The sequence below is a fragment of the Cucurbita pepo genome, chromosome 15 (genome assembly GCF_057944985.1).
Source record: "Cucurbita pepo subsp. pepo isolate OVF chromosome 15, ASM5794498v1, whole genome shotgun sequence".
NCBI classification, from domain to species: Eukaryota; Viridiplantae; Streptophyta; class Magnoliopsida; order Cucurbitales; family Cucurbitaceae; genus Cucurbita; species Cucurbita pepo.
The window spans coordinates 6,693,534-6,713,388 of record NC_141812.1 but is presented as its reverse complement, the minus strand read 5'-3'; the positions used below and the strand labels follow the sequence as shown (position 1 = coordinate 6,713,388).

At 36.9% G+C, this 19,855-nt stretch overlaps 1 non-coding gene across 1 annotated transcript; it reads right to left on the bottom strand.

Annotated features, from left to right (window-relative positions):
* Nucleotides 1–13,474: 13,474 nt before the first annotated feature.
* Nucleotides 13,475–13,555, bottom strand: TRNAL-UAG (transfer RNA leucine (anticodon UAG)). The gene has a single exon. It is a non-coding gene; the product is annotated as a tRNA-Leu (tRNA).
* Nucleotides 13,556–19,855: the final 6,300 nt, after the last annotated feature.

The following is a 19,855-nucleotide window of genomic DNA, read 5'->3' as shown; positions in this document are numbered from 1 at the left end:
TAATTTTTTGTTTAATGAATTGTGCTCATCTTATAGAGTGAAAAGTCAAAATTAAGTTGTAGTCTTGTTGTTCGTTGTTCGCTGCCACCACAGATTCCTTTCTCTCCCGCACATAATCCCACACTAAAAGAGAGAGCATAGAGTTTTGACTGGTCCTACTAACACAAAGTAAAGACTTGAGCATGAAGTGGCTAATCAAGAATGCTCTGTTTATTGTTTTTAGTTGAAAGATTTGGATTTTCGGCAGCAAAGACATTTGCCTGTAAGATATATGACAACTAAAGTATAACTACTCAAGCCCTCCACTAAGAGATATTGTCCGCTTTGGCTTGATATGTATCGTCGTCAGCCTCATGGTTTTAAAATGTGTCTATTAGGAAGAGGTTTCCACACCCTTGTAAGGAATGTTTCGTTCCCCTCTCCAACCAATGTGGGATCTCACAATCCACCCCTTTGAGGGCCTAACGTCCTCGCTAACACACCGCCCGGTGTTTGGCTCTAATACCATTTGTAACAGCCAAGCCAAACTTTGTCTGCTTTGGGCCATTACAAATGGTACGAAAGCCAGTCACCAGACGACGCAAAGACTAGTCGAAGTAAGGCTAGACCCTCTCCATAGTAGATGCGTCATAAAACCTTGAGGCTGACGACGATACATAACGGCCCTATAAAACGTTCTATAAAATGACGGAATTCACGCAGTCATCTCTCATCTACCTCAATCGCTCATCCACAATAATCATACTCGAACTCATAAATCATAAATGAAAAGTAATTTTTCAATTTAATCTAATATATAATATTGAAATACATGGTTTTATCACAGTCTTATTCATTTGTGTAAAGCATATTGCAATGAAAATAATGGTATTTATTGAATAGTTGTTGAGAGCCACTTCTTAGTTTTGAGTGGTATCACTGATGTTGTCATGGTGGAAGCTGAAGTGCGGCGACGGGCTCTTAGGTACGCAAAAATACAGCCCAAATTTGCACTCACAAACCTTAGGATTAAAGCAATCTTGGACAGTGTTGCACGTAATATGAATATGACTTCCTTGTATTCCCAATGGTTTGCTTGTCACTGTTCATCAAACAAAGTAATACTCAAATTAATATCAAAATCAATCTAATGACTCAAAAAATTCTATCAACCCAACCCAACCTGTGCGGTTCGAGTTAGGTTATGAACTTATTTGGACTGAATTCAAATAACTGAAAACTTTTATGATTGAGTTGGTTTAAGGGTTCTCCCGAAACTAGATGGATTGACTGAACCAATCTGGTTCGAGTTCAGTTATGAACTTATTTGGACTAGATTAAAAAAACTGAAAACTTTTATGAGTGAGGTTGTTTATGGGTTCCCCAAAACTAGATTGAACCAAAACCATCTAAATTGATTGTTAATTTTAAAATATACATTTTTGTGTACAATAAAATTATATATAGGTATTTATTTTATTTCATGATTATTTATTTTCTACTAGATCCGGTAAAAGTGTTTATATATATGTATTTATTTTATTTCATAATTATTTATTTTCTACCAGATCTGGTTAAAGTAATTTTTCAAAACATATGTTCAATTGAGTTCTACTGGTTCGTTCTTTGGTAACCCTAAAACTTATTAGTTTGAATCTTTGGTAACCCTAAAAATTTTAAGATATACATGTTTGCTCACAAAATTGAATTGCAAATGGTAACCAAACATATGAAAATAAATAAACATATATTTTACAAACTAATTTTTATTTTTATCAAAATAAAAAAAATTGAATAAATAACTCGAACTACGTGAACCAACTATCTATCCCAAAAAATTTATGGTCGAGTTGGGTTGAGTTGGATTCATTATATAACAAAGGTTGTTTATGCTGAAAAATTTATAATGCAAATAATTGGGTTCGGTCTAGAAAATCTCATAATCTGACCTGACCCGACTCAACCCTCAAACACTTATACATTTTTTAATAACTACAAGATACCTGTATCGAAGACGGTGAAGAACAAGATGATTGCACTGGTACATTTTGAGAAATACTCATGAAGTGACCCCACTATTGGGATTAAATGCAATAAACATGCGAATGCAATGACGGGACCTATCATATCAGTCTTTTTCCCCACGATACTATATTAATGGGCAGCTTAGATGTGTGTCATATACTCTACACACAACCCATACGTGCAAGTACAAGCTCATTAGATAGTTCGTACACCGCTGGACCCCTTTTCTTGTCGGACAAGCCTACTCTAGTAGCTCCTTATGCTAGACACCCATTAGAATTAATAACCGCAATGGCAGCATTATCTAAAACATAATAATACTTCATCTGTCTAGTGGTGTATGTGTCCGTACCCTCGTGATGGAATAGGGGTATCCCCCAATGCATGAGCATAATGCATGAAGTCTCGATTAGGGTCGAGAAAAGCACACATTTTTTAAAGGTTACTACTATATCAAGCTACTCTTTCTTTTTAAATAGAAACTAACTGCAACCCGGAGACGAGAGTTTGTATGAACTATGGAGCTATAGAGTTCGAGATAGAGTCGAGTCTCGATTTTTGACTCATGATGTCTTTGTCATGTATATGATTCTTTATGATATGTTGTTATATGAATAATTTGTTGCATTAAATAGCTTCATGTGGAACGAGCATGTCAGTGTATCTTGTATTCATATGATATACTATGACCCGAAACCTTAAGAGGCACACGAACTAAACAAAAATATCGTTTATTTATTATGAGAATCTGAATACAGGGTCACATCGATCAAGTTCTTTATGATCATCTTCATTATATTGATTAGTTGTTTTGAGGCACTTCTTTGATCTCCTTGTTGTCTTCTAAATGAATGTTCTTACTCATCTTGTGAGAGTTGGAGTTGAAGTTGAAGGGATGCTTCTTGCCATGACAAAAGCAGATGTTTAATTTACAATCACAAAACACATTATCCCTACAATCATCTGCAGTCCTGCATGAAATACCTTTAAGATAGTTGCCTTTTGTGCCTAATGGTTTGGTTGTACCTGCATACGTAAATAATTTTCAATCAAATTTGAGCCATCTAGTCACGTATAATCAAAGAGTACTAAATTTCAGCTCGATGTCTAGGTTTCTTAGCATTTGAAGGCTCCGACATTCTCCTGCAACATGCTCACGTTACCTAGTCCTCGGTTCTAAGAGGGAAGACAGTCCCGACATACCAACATGTTTTGTTCTCACTAACATACTGAGAAGTCATCCAACATAATGAAAATTACGCTTAATTTTTTAGGTCATGTGATTGAGCCATTGAAATGAAATTTACACGTTGTTTGTATCTACTAGGAGAGGTGTCGCCTAATACCGTTTATAACACCACATGCATAGGATTCATATAAGGATTCATAATCTGAAGTCGATACTTGATGGCACCGACAGTAATCCTATGCAACCCTAGCGACATGGTCAAGTTACTGACACCTAGTTTCTAAGAGGTGAAGAATATCACCAAAGACTCACATGGGTCATTTCGACATGATTTGATCTCAATCATATGCTTCTTAGGAAATTTTCTAGGAGGATACCCAAAAACAATTGCTTCCTAAAAAACACACTTAATTTTAAAGTTCCTACAGATTGAAACTCTTTATATATATATATATTTAATTTATAATGCCTCGCGCCGAAGATTTAGATCAAGATTCGAAATTCAGATTCAACATCTGATGGCCTCGTCATTCCACTCTGACAAGATCACATTACTTACTTCTTGTTTCTAAGAGTGAAAACTATCCCCACAGATCAACACGAATCATTTCAACATATTATATCCTCACTCAACATATAATTAATCCATGAAAAACACACATAAAGTTATATATACAATTCGTAATATCTATACATACAATTATTTTATCAACATTTCCCTCAATATTATCATAAAATTTAAATATAGGCTTTTAAAATGAAGAACAACAAAACAGAAGAAAAATAAATGAGATTGAAAGTTACCGAAAGAAGAGACGAGGAACAATATCATCGCAACAACGAAAGCCAAGTTGAGACTAAGTTTGTTTGCTACTATGTTGTATTGTAAAATGGTTTGACGGGGTGAGGTGAGTTTCATTGTTGTCCATCCCATTATGGGACATTCAATTACTTTACTAATATTTGATTTTAGAAATACAACATTAAACGGGATGTTATTTATTTAATACAAGAAGAAATATTATGATTAACAAAATTAACCTACGAGATCACAAAAGGGATGCATGTAATGAATTAGGATCATTTTAATCATTTGAAGAAAAAACAAGATATATCATTTTGATAACTACAACATATTTTAAACCTGTATCGATTATGGCGAAGAACAAGATGATTGTAGCTAGGAAAGCGAACTTGATAGAAATGTTCTTGTCCATGACTTTGGAAGGGATTTTAGAGATTTTTGGGTGATGATAATTTTGTGTCTTCAATTTTGTACCCAAAACTTTTATATAATTGAGGAATATTTGCTAAATTAGGTAATATGAAACCGAAATATGGTATGATAACCCAAATGGGAATAACTAAAAAGACTAACCTACAATAATCAACCAATGAATTTTTCAAAATTTGATGGTAATGATCCTATATTTTGGATGTGATTCAAATAGAAATACTTTTGACCTCTAAACAAATATTTCAAACCTTTATTTTTAATGGTAGAATGAATATTGAAAAATACTCCGGAGGTGACCCCATAGTGACTCTTGTAAAACGAAATTAAAAGAGAGAAAAATATAATAAATGTTGGATTTAGCACAAAAGATTTCGTTCTATAGCCTCCATAGGAGAAGCCAACAACCGTTTATATGTCCTTTTCATTACTGTAAATTTTTTTTTAATGATAGAATGAATATTGAAAAATACTTAAGAAGTGACCCCACTATTAAGGTAAGAAAATGCACGTATGCAAATATGATTTTGTGTCTTGTGGATTAAAACATCATGTTTTCGCTTTGGCTCTAATTTCATTTATCGGTTGATTTGGATGCATTGTACTTTTCTACACACTCCCCACACGCATGCTCTCTGCTTGGGTTCTAGATGCTCTACTTTATTTTTCTATTGAGGATAAACCTAAACCATAACTCGAGAGATAGTTGTCCATATAATAATGAGGGATGTATAAATTCTCAAGAAGAGAGGAGCATAGATGATCCCCAGACCAACTAGATTCCATAAGGGAATTGAAAGTTGGGTCTACGGTAGATCTCACCTAAACCGTCTCATCATAATATAATAATCGCAATCATAATATAAATAATTATAACAATAATTTTTAGATTACTCTCTTTCTTGTCCTTCAAAATTGAGCATTTTCTAAACATTGTTACTATATCACACTACTCATCTTTTTAAATATAAACTAACTGCACACCCGAGACGAGAGTGTGCATGAACTATGGAGCTATAGAGTTCGAGATAGATTCGAGTCTCGATTTTTGACTCATGATGTCTTTGTCATGTATATGATTCTTTATGGTATGTTGTTATGAATAATTTGTTGAATTAAATAGCTTCATGTGGAACGAGCATGTCAGTGTATCTTGTATTCGTATGATATACTATGACCCGAAACCTTAAGAGGCACACGAACTAAACAAAAATATCGTTTATTTATTATGAGAATCTAAATACAGGGTCACATCGATCAAGTTCTTTATGAGCATCTTCATTATTTTGATTAGTTTTTGAGAGGCACTTCTTTGATCTCCTTGTTGTCTTCTAAATGAATGTTCTTACTCATCTTGTGAGACTTGGAGTTGAAGTTGAAGGGATGCTTCTTGCCATGATAGAAGCAGATGTTTAATTTACAATCATAAAAAACATTATCCCTGCAATCATCTGAAGTCCTGCATGAAATACCTTTAAGATAGCTTCCTTTTGTGCCTAATGGTTTGCTTGTACCTGCATACATAAACAATTTCCAATCAAATTTGAGTAATCTAGTCACGTGTTGTAACACCCTAAAAGTGAAGGAAAGCCACTTATGCATGACCCAAAAGATCCCAGGAAAGAAATTATGAGAATTAAGCAAGGAAACGAGACTTAGTAAGTCATTTCTATACCCTAAGGAGTAATCTTAAGGACTTAAGACCTTTGGAGAATGATTGGAATGAAAGCATAAGCGAAAGGGACGAAAATGTCATTTTTCCAATATCAAGGATCTTGCGAGATTTTTAATTCCTTATCTAGAAGGAATTTCAGGATGTTCAAGACCGGAGAAATGACCAACAAGAGATGAAGAATTTTTAGGAAAATTATTGATTTTTTGAGAAAATAATAATAAAATATTCGAAAAGTGGTAAATTACCAAAATACCCTTGAAGTTAAGGACAATTACGGATTTACCATTCTGCTAAAAAATCAGAACCTTCACAGTGCCGTTGGATCACCTCCAAACTTGTATATATTCTAGAAAACTCACGGATCGTCACATCCAACGGCTAGGATTCAAAACCAACGTCGGTGAGGCTCTGATCGGAATAGATATTTCCAATGGATTTTCTAGAAAATCCAACCGACAATTCACGATGATTCTGGAGCTCCCAATGTTGGTTTAAGTTTCCCCTATAAATTCTGTAGTTGGGGCAATCATTTGGAACAAGAATTGAGCAAGGTCGAGCACCTAGCTGTTGGCAATAAGTGTTTAGATTTTGGGTCTCCTATTCTCAGGCTTCTTCCAAATTCGAGAGCAATTCTCCACCATTTCCTTTCAAACTTGTTCCTATAGCTTCTAAACAACATTACCCACAAGTTTTACGAAGGAATAGAGTCCTGAAAGTTCCTAGAAGCCATTCGCCCAATCCAATCTGCCATTAAAAAGCTTCAAGGAAAACTCAAAATTCCAATCCAAGGATATACAAGTATTCTTCGAGCAAGGACGACCCCAATAGGTTTCTGCACCTCCAAGGAATGTTTTCATAGAAGACCGCGAAGAGAAATAACCTCAGGAACGTTTCCAATTGAAGAAAATCCGTTTCGGGCTCAAATTGGAGGTAAGTGTCGAATTCCTATCTACGACCACTTTTTCTTCAAATTAAGGATTCCTTTAGCTTCAGAAAAAAGAAGATGAGTAACTTTGATGAAGGAATAAAGAGCTGAAACGTCAAAGAACAAGATACCCAAGAGATTGTAAATTGGAGGCGTCGGGTAACTTGCAGACAGAGAGTGATTTCTCAAAATTAAGGTCCTACACTCAAAGTCATTCCTCCAAACTAATTCCTTTATATTAAGGGAACAATAAGGAAGAGGTTTCGTGACGAAATCGAGCCTAAAAAACCCCTAGAATCTGCTACCCAATAAGAAATCCTCTGTTTTTACTCCAACGAGAAATCATATTTTGGACGAAATTTGGAAGCAAATATCTTAGGCTACAATCCGATGAGAAGGTAAAAAATCAATCCCTAGCTCTTCCTTGTAACACCTTCTTTAAGTTTTATGAAGGAATCGAGGGGACGAACAGTGTGATAGGAGTTGGGGATGGCGAGTTTACAACGGCGGCGCGAACGGTCGCATGCGCCTTCTCCCTGTCTGGAGGAAGAAGACGATGACGTGGGCGGTTCAGTTGAACTGGCCATGTCAACCCAAAACTCAACCTTCCCTCGGTTTTTCTCAATTTTAACCCCCTTCCAGATGGATTCTCATGAAAAACTCTATGGTTCCAGAAAGTAGACATAATAAGGAGTGTCTGAAAGGAAAGTTGAGGTAAATCGGGTACCGGAAGGTCAAGAACAGAGGTCCTGAATGTCGACAACGAGGCAAGTAGCCACCTTGGATTTTTTTGTTAAGAAATAGTTGCAGGAATCGCTTGGATTTTCATATGAACACCAAGTACGAACTAGGATTAGATGAAAGAAAAACTCAAAGAACCGCGAGTTAAGACCTTAAACCTATCAAATTGCTCGGTAATTAGGTAACATTAGAATAACCCACTAGATGAACTCCGCTGCCTATAAAATTTTAATTCTGAGCATATTATAGCATTTTGAGGTTCTAAATGAAGTTTAGTAGTCATTAGATAAGGATAAGTGGGTAAACCAAGAAATGGTGCAAAATGACCATAATGCCCCTAAGGATATCTACCTACAGTTCCTGACCTAGATGACCTCCAAATGCTATGAAACCCTGAAGTAGATCCTATTTTATGATGTTTGATGATTTTGTAAAGTTGAAAGGGATTGGAACACGTTAAGTAGCAAAACCAAGAATTAGGGGTGAAATGGCCAAAATATCCCTAGGACTCTTATGAGATTTCAAGGTCTATACGTGCTCCGGATGATTTGCTACTTCTTATAAGGTCGATTATGAAGGACATGAAGATAAGTTTGAGGTTTCAAGTTGATTGGAGTAAGTTTGGAACCTAAACCAAGTTAGGATCCAAGAAACACCTAAAGGAAACACCACAAGACTTCAGACTCTTCTAGAACCCTTTAAAGAACTCCCTAAGAATCTATGACCTTCTAGAACAACTTACACTAAGATGGGTTCATATGGTTACAAATACAAGTTACAACTTATGTCTCAAGGAATTAAGGACCTTAGAAACTTACAAGATTAAGAACCAAGAACAAACAACACACAAGCTTTACAACTACCCAAGCAAGTAGAATGCTAGGTACCACTCAAGGACGAGGGATCAAGGTCCCCAAACTCAGAAACAGAAACTCAAGAATGCTAGGTAATACTTTAATCATGTCCAAAGTGACCAATGACCTCCCACCAAGCGGTGCCCAATAATTCCTCTTCTAGGTGGGATGCCTTGCACCATGTTTCCTTTGCAGGATGTCATGCCTCAAGTTTCCCTCACCTATTAGAGATGCCCTGCAGACTTGCAGGATGATGTTCAAGTATGCACCGAGATAAGTGACCTTTATGGTCTATCAAGGGGAGTAGTCTAAGGTCACGGAGGAACAAGAAGAGAGTAAGTTACCTTATCCACGAATCAAGAACCTCCTAAGACCTCCCACGGTACAGCATGTTCATGACTTAGACTACGCTACTTGGAACGCATGAAGCCTTTAGCGTAGGTAAGCAGACTGTATTATAGGGCAAGCCCTTGATGCAGTATTAAGACTACATCGCTTGGAACGTAAGAAGCCTTGGATGTAGGATTTCAGACTATGTCGCTTGGAACGCATGAAGCCTTGGGCATAGGTTAAGCAGACTGTATTATAGGGAAAGTCCTTGATGTAGGTTTTCAGACTATGTCGCTTGGAACGCATGAAGCCTTGGGCATAGGTTAAGCAGACTGTATTATAGGACAAGCCCTTGATGCAGTTTTAAGACTACATCGCTTGGAACCTAAGAAGCCTTGGATGTAAGTTTTTAGACTATGCCGCTTAGAATGCATGAAACCTTGGGCATAGGTTAAGCAGACCATATCGAAGGGCAAGCCCTAAGATGCGGTAAGACTACGTCGCTTGGAACGCATGAAGCCTTGGACGTAAGTTAAAGCTGTGTCGCTTAGAACGCATGAAGCCTTGGACGCAAGATTCTCAGGTACATGTCTAGTGCCGTAAATCCTAGGGGAAGTGTCTTGGAGAACGAATCAATAATAGAACAAGAACCAAGAATACCAAGAACAAGAGAAAGATAAAGGACTAGAACATGGATCAAGATCCTAGTTCTAAGGACAAGAACCAGGAACAAATGACCAAGAACCAAAAACCATAGTGCTAAGGCCCTTAAAGAAAAACCAAGGTTTTAGGGTTTAAGAACCAAGGTCCTCAAGAAAGATCAAGATAAGAACCCTAAGTCAAGAACAAGAATTAAAGGGGCTTAAGTACTTAAAACAAGAACAAGATCAAGAACAAGCAAGAACAAAGTATGTGGTACCCTAGCATATCAAGGACACGATTAAGAGCCTACAAGTAGGCTACTTACTGAGTCTTGTACTCATTCCTTATTCTCCAATTTTTTTCCAGGTAATAAGGAGCTGGTCGAGGTCGGGAGCGGAATCTGGAGCAGGTGCCATAGACTAACCTCACCTGTCGTCTCAACCTTTTATTTTAAAATGTTTTGCGTCTGTTCCTTATTCTGTCTTTTAACTATTATGTTGTATTTTAAATTACTAATGTGGGCACACTATTTTGGTATAATGTAAATTATGTTTTAAATTTTAATGATTTTATTTCGCAAAAAAATTTACCCGTCTTTTTGAGCCATCGCATCAGCCATGTCCTTACAGAGAGCTTCATTTGTGTAAATGAGTGCAAACAATGGCCAACAATTCCTTGAGTGTACACGTGAATAAAGTGTTGAGTGTTCACGTGATAAAGTGTTGTGAGGTCTTTTGTATTTTCTTAACCTACTTTTGCAGCAAAGTTTTACAAATAGATTCGACCATGAATCCTCTTGAAGAAGTGGAGAATGATACGAATCAAGACATCTCAATCATGGAATGCTTTTAAGGAAATATAAGCTTAAGGAAGATGAGTTTTATTTATCCTAGTTACAAATTTTTTTTTGTGGATCTCACTAATGTATTTTATGAATTTTATTCACAATTAGGTTACATTTACGGTAACAACAAGGAAAAAAATAAAAGAGTTAGCGATCTCGTGGGAGCAACCACCCTCGCATCAGAAATCTCGCGATAGACATAAATGCATTTTATGACTTTTTATTTCCTTAATGCATTTTCAGTGAGCGCCAAAGATCTAGTAGAAGTAGAAAATAGGCCAAAGAGACAAAACCGATAGACTTTTGGATCCAGGTTCAACACGGGTGGCCCAACAAGCACTAAATCACTCCCAGCAGCGCACGACCTGAAAAGGACAGTCTTCGAGAAATGCATGTGTGACCTGACAAACTAGTCATGCTCTTCTCATGTGCAGCGCACATGCTTCCCACGTCAGTCGCAACTCACACGACTCCTGTGTCAACTCCATCATCATTTGTTTTCTAGTTTTTGGATATATATGTTTATTATCATTTCTTATATGTTTTCGATTTATTTACGAATTTTATTTTTATTATGTAAGTCCATGGGACTGATGAAACATTTAAAATGAATATTTTCACATAAAAAGATCACATCATGCATATGGTAGGACTCTATTTTAGTAAAAAAAATAAGATCGTTACATTTTCATAGTGGTTAATTATAGTCCTAAAAGTATGAATGACACAACTCTTAAAATTTCTCATTTTCATAGTGGCTAACTATAGTCCTAAAAGTATGAATGATACAACTCTTAAAATTCCTAGTGGAAGGTTAAGGGTTTCATGTTGAGGCTATATATAACCACTTATGTTGTCTTGTAGACTTGAAAAAGGTAGTAAAAAGATCATTTATGCCTTCTTTTAACTAAGTAATAAGTTTTTTTTTTTGTAATGCTATGTAGTTTAGGTTGTATGTTTAGTATCATCTAAGCTTGACATGATCGATCTTGCCTGCGGAGTGATTCAAATCTCAAACAAGTATTTTTTTTCTCTAAGATATTCAATCAACAAAGTAATTCGTCATCATGAAGCATGATTTAACTTCGATTTGATGACGGAGACGCCTCGTGGAGGGACACTGAAAGAAGGACAATCAAACCAAAAAAGATAGGTGAGTGATGTGTGGTTGGCTGCCACTTTTATGTATTGTAGGATAAGTAGTGTCCCTTATTTTTGCTGACTATGTTATTTCACATGTAGTATGATGATATCAAAGCTAGGTTTCAATCGTGGGACCTGTGAGTTATGGGCCCACCACGCTTCTACTGATATTAATCATTTTGATCTCTAGCTTTCATCATAGATGTTTAGTTCACTTATGGCAAACTTTGAGACAGTATATGAAAAGGTATTAACGGCCCTTCAACTCTTATATCTATTTCCATGACTTGAGACATTCTAACTTTACTTTTGATATTTGTACTACTTTTTCTATATTTGTACTACTTTTTTTTTTATTTTTTTTTTTTTTATAGTAGTATGATTGGGTGTCCTTTGCTTTTCTTCGTCGCGAGATAGCTTTCATCTACGCTTTCCGTTATGATGTTCGATGATTTGAGCAGACTGTGAGTCTTACCTAATTAGGGGGCTCTCATCTACAATGAGATGCAACGTGTTGTGTCGCACATGATTGAACAAGCGTGCATAGGCGGCGTGTGTGATCAAACAAGTTTGAATTCCACATAAGTGATGTTTGAATTCCGAAGGAAAATCCTGCCCAAGGTCCAACAAAGCCACAAAGTCGGGTGAAAAATGTGAATGGGGATTGAGTACTCCTAAAGGTTTTAAAAAAATAAAAATAAATGACAGTTATGGGATTAAAAACCAATCCCTTTTTAAACCAGAGACTAAATCTAGCACCTTGGACCACTAAGCCAAACTATCCCAACAATTGTGTTTGGACTACTAAGATAGTCGAGTTATCTCAAGACATGAGATTGCATCACGATGCATGGGTCGTGTTGTTGGGAACCGAGATGACCATGAGATGCAATGTTGTTGTGTTACAAATGATTGAACATGAACGCATAGGCGGAGTGTGGGGTCAAATAAGTTTTAATTCCACATTATTAATGTTTGAAACCCTAGGCAAACCCTGCCTAAGGTCCAACAAAGCCACAAAGCCACAAAGCTAGATGAAAAATATGAAAGGGAATTAAGTACTCCTTAAGGTTTGTCATGATCGTGTCAAGATCACAAAGCCGCACATTTGAAAAAGTATGACTTTGACACGATGCACTAGTCGGAGTTATGCTAGACTCTCTCCATATTAGACGCGTTTTCAAACTACGATGCTAACAACGATAAATAAAAAGTCAAAACAAACAATATGTGTTAGCAGCGGGCACGAGGCTTTACAAAATATTAAAATAAATGACAGCTGTGGGATTTGAATCCATGCCCTTTTAAACAAGGGTCGAAGTCTAACACCTTAGACAACTCGGCCAAACTATCCCGACGAATGTGTTTGGAACAAATCAAGATGGTCGAGCTATCTCGAGACATGAGATTACAATACGATGCATGGGTTGTGCTGTTGGGAACCGAGATGACGATGAGATGCAACAATGTTGTGTCGCACATGATTGAACATGCACGCATAGACGGCGTGTGTGGTCAAACAAGTTTTAATTCCACATTATGGATGTTTGAATGCGGAAGAAAACTCTTCCTAAGGTATAACAAAGCCATAAAGTCGAGTGAAAAATGTGAATAGAGATTGAGTACTCCTTTAGATTTGTCGTGAGCGTGACAAGATCACGAGACACTGGTTGGATTTGGGTTAGAGTTGGGTTAGAATCTCTTTATAATAGACGAGTTTTAAAACCATACCCTTTTAAACTAGAGCCCAAATCTATCTGGCATCTTAAACCACTCTCGACTAAACTGTACGACAGATGTGCCTTGACAAACCAAGATAGTCAAGCTATCTCTAGACATGAGATTGCAATACGATGCATGGGTCGGACGATGAGATTAAAAAAGTATGACCTATGGCAGCTGTAGGATTTGAACCCACGCCCTTTCGGACCAGAGCCTAAATCTGGCGCCTTAGACCACTCGGCCAAACTGTCCCAACGAATGTGTCTAGAAAAACCAAGATGATCGAGTATCTCAAGACATGAGATTGCATCACGATACATGGATCGTGTTGTTGGGAACCGAGATAATGATGAGATGCAACATTGTTGTGTCGCACATGATAGAACATGCATGCATAGGCGACGTGTGTGGTCAAACAAGTTTTGATTCCACATAAGTGATGTTTCAACGTTGAAGGCAAACCTTGCCTATGGTATAACAAAGCCACAAAGCCGAGGTGAAAAATGTGAATGGAGATTGTGTACCCCATAAGGTTTTTGGCTAGCGTGTCAAGATCACGAAGCCGCACATTTGAAGAAGTATGACCGTTACACGATGCACTGGTCGGAGTAGGGCTAGACTCTCTCTATAGTAGACGCATTTTAAAATCATGAGGTTTTTATAATATGTGCTAGCAGCGGGCTTGAAGGTTTACAAAAAATGAAAATAAATGACAGCTCTGGGACCACGCCCCTTCAAACCAAAGCCTAAATCTGGCACCTTAGACCACTTGGCCAAACTGTCCCGAGGGATGTGTCTACACAACCAAGATGGTCAAGCTATCTCGAGAAGCTATCTCGAGACTTGAGATTGCATCACGATGCATGGGACGTGTTGTGAGGAACCGAGATGACGATGAGATGCAACGTTGTTGTGTCGTACACAATTGAACATGCATGCATAGGCAGCGTGTATGGTGAAACAAGTTTTGATTCCACATAAGTGATGTTTGAATGTCGAAGGTAAACCTTGCCTAAGGTCCAACAAAGCCAACAAAGCCACAAAGCCAGGTAAAAAATATGAATGTAGATTAAGTACCCCATAAGGTTTTTGGTAAGCGTGTCAAGATTAGAGGCCGCACATTTGAAGAAGTATGACCGTACTGGTCAAAGTAGGGCGAAACTCTCAATATAGTAGACGCATTTTAAAACCATGAGTTGGACAACACCCATAGAGTATTTAAAAGAGTTTGGTGAAGTTCCTAATTTAAAATTCTTTTCTTGATGGGAATGTTATTTATTGTTGGTATCAAAGCCATATTTGTCTTTGAGTATGAGTATTCCTGTGAAACCAAAAATTATACCGACCTTGTAGTTGATGGGAATGCTATTTATTGTTGGTATCAGAGCCAGGTTTCTGGCCTGGGACCTGTGGGTTATGGGCCCACCACGCTTTCACTGCGCCACTCTGATTTGTTAATTAATATCATTTTGATCCCTAACAGATGCTTTTAAAACCGTGAGACTCACGACGATACGTAACGGGCCAAAGTAGACAATATTTGCTGGCGGTCGACTTGGCTATTACATAACCTAAATCACCATAAGTGAATTCATTCCAAGGAATCTTATGCTTACACTCTTCATTGAGAGCGGTAGTTATCCTTCGAGAAATATACTTTTGAAGTCCTTCAATGAAGCGCATCATCCATAATTAAAGGGTACTATCATATCTTGTCATAACCTTAGTTACAATTATATCTTTGTACCATCAGAAGTAGCTAACTTTTCGCATCTTATAATCATAAGAATTTTCTCAAACGTTCAGTATGGATTTCTAGTTTGCCTACGACAAACTTTAAGACAATATATAAAAGGGTATTAATGGCTATTCAACACTTATATCATTCGACATAACTTGAGATATTCCAATTTCACTTTTTATATTTGTACTTCTCTTTCTATAGTAGTATGGTTGAGTATCCTTTGCTTTTCTTCGTTGGAGATATGCTTCTCCAACCCATCCTTGAGTACTCCTGTGAAACCAAAAGTTACAATTTGAGCAATAGCGTGGTCAAACTTACCTCGAAGACTATAGGCGCTAGCTCCCATCAACATTTTGTTGATTACATTTACGACTAGATGACCGGATAGACCATCTATATTCCACTTATGTATGAATGTTCCTTCATAGATGGATTGAGTCATTTGAGTTTTTTCTTCGAACGGAACATCGGGGAAAGAGGGCTTAGGATACCAATTTTTCTTCATCTAGTTTTTTGGACTTTGTCCTCTAATTTAACAATTTTGTTGATGAGGTCTAGTTTTTTTTGGGCATCTTTTCTTCTTTGGAGAAATCATTTTTAAAATTTTTGAGGTCATTCTCATATGGTTCATTATGACACTAAAAGTTTAATTACTTAAGGTTCTATCAAAATTGAAAGATTGTTTAGCTTTTCTTCAATCAGAGCAAGTGCCTCTTCTGTTGAGCCGAGACTAATTACTTTGTCTAAAATAGCTGGTATGAATAAAAGAACTTTCCTCAACTTTTGCGAATCTCACGCCATTAATATTCGCAAGAGTTTTTTTTTTTATTTCTTTTGTTGTCGTCTTTCCTTGATTTTTTCTTCAATCTTCTTAACTTGTCTTGCAATGGTTGAGAGAATCTTGTTTGAGAAGTTATTTTGATGTTGGATATTTAGGATATCCTTCAAGGTTGTAATGCATTTTTAAGGAATTCTTTATCAGTGGACAATTCATTTGTGATAATATCGATCTGGTTGAAGGTAGATGTAGTATCCAATTCGGTTTGAGTTGGAGATCTGGGATTGCCCTCATAATCGACTAAAACTACTTCTTTGTTGTAATCAACCGGCTCTATTTGCATAGACTTTGACATGTTGATTTTTTATGGAGATCTCGAGATTCATGAGGTACTAGATCTCGAGCTTAAGAATCTTTACCTTTGGAAAGAAAATTTAATTTTCATTGAATTTTACTTTTACGCTTTCCATCATCATGTTCGATGACTTGAGCAAACTGTGGGTCTTTCCTGATTGGAAGGCTCACATATTTAAGGATCCAGGTAGAATTCTTAGTAATCTGATCCCATGAAAGGGTTTTGGAAACAGGTTGACGATTTCTCTAGATTTACCTCTATGAGCATAGTAAATCTTTTTGGAGAAGATCTAAGAGTTGTGGGGGAGACATTTGAATGCTTCTGATGAGATGTTAAGGTTCTCTATGTGAACATCAAACATGAGGGCAGAAAGGATATGACGATCCTTTAACGAAAAGTAAATAGTTTTGATATGTCTTTTGACAAATGGTCATTTACAAGATCTGCCACAAAGGAAAAACACTGAATTTCTCAACTCAATGTCTAGGCTACTAGCAGTTTTAGCCCAGACATCTTCGGTAGGTGATTCTTAAAAGATTCTCCAAGAGTCCGCCTCAATGGGTTTAGCGTCTTCTCCTTCCATCATTGAAGAAGAACACACAATATATGACCTTAATGATCGTTCTTAGATTCACATCCTCAAGGTTTGTAACAACAAACGCCACCGACCACAATTGTCATTTGAAAATTATGATTCCTTCGACACTGTGAGTCATTTGAAAATTTTATATTCCATCATCAAGTTTTTGGCATGATTATTAGATTATGACATGTTTAACAAGATTTGCGTGAGGATTGTGATATGGTTGCAATGGCACGTTACCCCTGTCCTATTAAATGTGACCCTTATTTTCATATTTTTCCAAGCCAGGATTTATGCCTGAGCTAATGATTGATCTTAATCTTAAAATAGATAACATTTTCTATGGTTGATGAAAGAAACAAGAAAGTAAGAGATGGAATAGGTGTACCAATATTGCTCCCCAACCCATGTGTCGAAGGTTGGATCATGCACCCGCTATCAAGAAAGTATGTCGTAAATAGTTTAGCATGTACACGGGAGAGTCTGATGCTCAAGAGAATCCAGATGGATGAATGTTTGAAATGTCCTAATGAGATGATCGACACATGGGTGAGTTCCCAACATATGGTTTGAGCAAACTAAGATGGTCATGCATCATATCATGATGCATGGATCGTGTTGTTGGGAACTGATATGACAATGAGAAGCAACGTTATTGTGTTGCGCACGATTGAACATGCATGCGCAGGCGACGTGTGTGGTCAAACAAAATTGAATTCTACAAAAGTGATGTTTGGTTGTCGAAGGCAAGCAATGCCTAAAGCTAGACTTGTAGCTCAAGGTTATTGTCAGGATGAAGGTATAGACTATGAAGAAACTTTTGCACCCGTTGCTAGATTATAAGGTTTAGAATCTTACATGAATATGCTTCTTACAAAAATTTTATATTATATCAAATGAATGTGAAAAGTGCATTCTTAAATGGTTATATTATGGAGGAAGTTTATGTAAAACAACCTCCTGGATTTGAAAATTTTGACTTTCCACGTCATGTCTATAAGTGTAAAAAGGCTCTTTAGGGCTTAAAACAAGCTCCAAGAGCTTGGTACGATAGACTTAGTAATTTTCTTATTGAGAATGATTTCAAAATGGGTGAGCTCGACACTACTCTCTTTATTAAAATTAAAGAAAATGTTATGTTATTAGTGCAAATATATGTGGATGATATTATATTTGGTTCTACTAACCCTTCTTTATGTGAAGAATTTTCCAAATGTATGTATAATGAGTTTGAGATGAGTACGATGGGAGAGCTCAGTTTCTTTCTTGGACTTCAAATCAAACAACTGAAAGATGGTATCTTCTTAAATCAAGAGAAGTACATCAAGGATTTACTCAAAAGGTTAATTGATGTTCGGATGATAACAAACCTACCTTATAAACATGTTAAAATCTAAATATTCAAATATACATGTTAGGTTATGGAGCCTAATGCTTATTTATAGCTTGGTCAATAGTTATATTTGGTAAAACTATATTCGGTAAAGCTATATATGGTAAATAGCTATATATAGTAGATGGTTAAATCTGGTAAAGATATATATAGTAAATAGCTATATATAGTAGATGGTTAAATCTGGTAAAGATATATATAGTAAATTGAACTATATATATTTATCCCGTCCGGTAAAGCTTTGAGATGTAACTTTCTATTCTCTCTACCCTCTCTTATTGTACATACCTGAAGTCATCAATAAAAAAAATTCTTTTAGCCAGAGTTCTCCTTGTAATTTTCTCTATCCCATTCTTTGTCTTCATCTAGATCGAGTGTGTGCGTTGTTGTGCGATCCTAACAACTGGTATCAGAGCTAGGCAAAATTCACCACGATCTTTGAAGATGGAAAGTTCAAAGATTGGAATTGAGAAGTTCGATGGATCCGATTTCAGTTTCTGGAAGATGCATATTGAAGATTATTTGTACCAGAAAGATCTTCACGAACCTCTATTGGGGGTGAAGCCGGATACCATGACCACAGAACAGTGGAAGCTCAAGGATCGACAAGCCTTAGGGATGATCTGGTTGACGCTATCCAGAAACGTGGCTTTCAACATTATCAAGGAGAAGACAACGTCAGATCTGATGAAGGCGCTGTCGAATACGTACGAAAAATCATCGGCTATGAACAAGGTGTATTTGATGCGTAGATTGTTCAATCTACAGATGTCTGAAGGTGAACGTGTTGCTGATCATATAAATGAATTCAATATGATCGTAAGTCCACTGAGTTAGGTGGAAATTAATTTCGAAGATGAAATTAAAGTATTGATTTTGATGTCATTCTTACCCTAGTCATGGGATACTGTTGTTGCCGCAATCAGCATTTCCCGAGGATCTGATAAACTGAAGTTTGGTAAAATTCGAGATGTAGTTCTCAGCGAAAGTATTCGCAAACGAGAAACTGGAGATTCATCAGGCAATGCTCTTAGTGTTGATCGAAGGGGAAGAAGTAAACCAAAGGGCCCAAACAAAGGGCGATCAAAATCAAAGAACCGAGAAAAATCTCCAAATAGACCAAACGTAACGTGTTGGAATTGTGGAGAAAAAGGTCACTTTCGGACAGGTTGTACAATACCAAAGAGGAAGCAGAATCACAAATCTGGAGATGATGATGATTCTATAAATTCAGCAGAAGACATTGGAGATGCTCTAATCCTCAGAGCGGACAGTTCGATTGAATCCTGGATTTTGGATTCAGGTGCATCTTTTCATTCATCTCCAAATAAAGAGTTGTTCTGGAATTTCAAGCCTGGAAATTTCGAGAAGTTGTATCTTGCCGACAACAAAGATTTGAAAATTAAAGGAAATGGAGATGTCTGCATAAAAACTTCGGTACGAAATCAGTGGACATTAAATGATGTCAGATATATTCCTGGTCTCAAAAGGAACCTGATCTCTATTGGTCAGTTGGACAGCACAGGTTATGCAACAAAGTTAGGGAAGGGTTCGTGGAAGATTATGAAGGGTGCTACGGTGGTAGAACGTGGCTCAAAATCTGGAACCCTATACACCACTGCAGGGTGTATGAACATAGCTGCTGTTGCTGAGAGTGCTTCAAATTCAAGTCTACGGCACAATAGACTTGAACCTATGA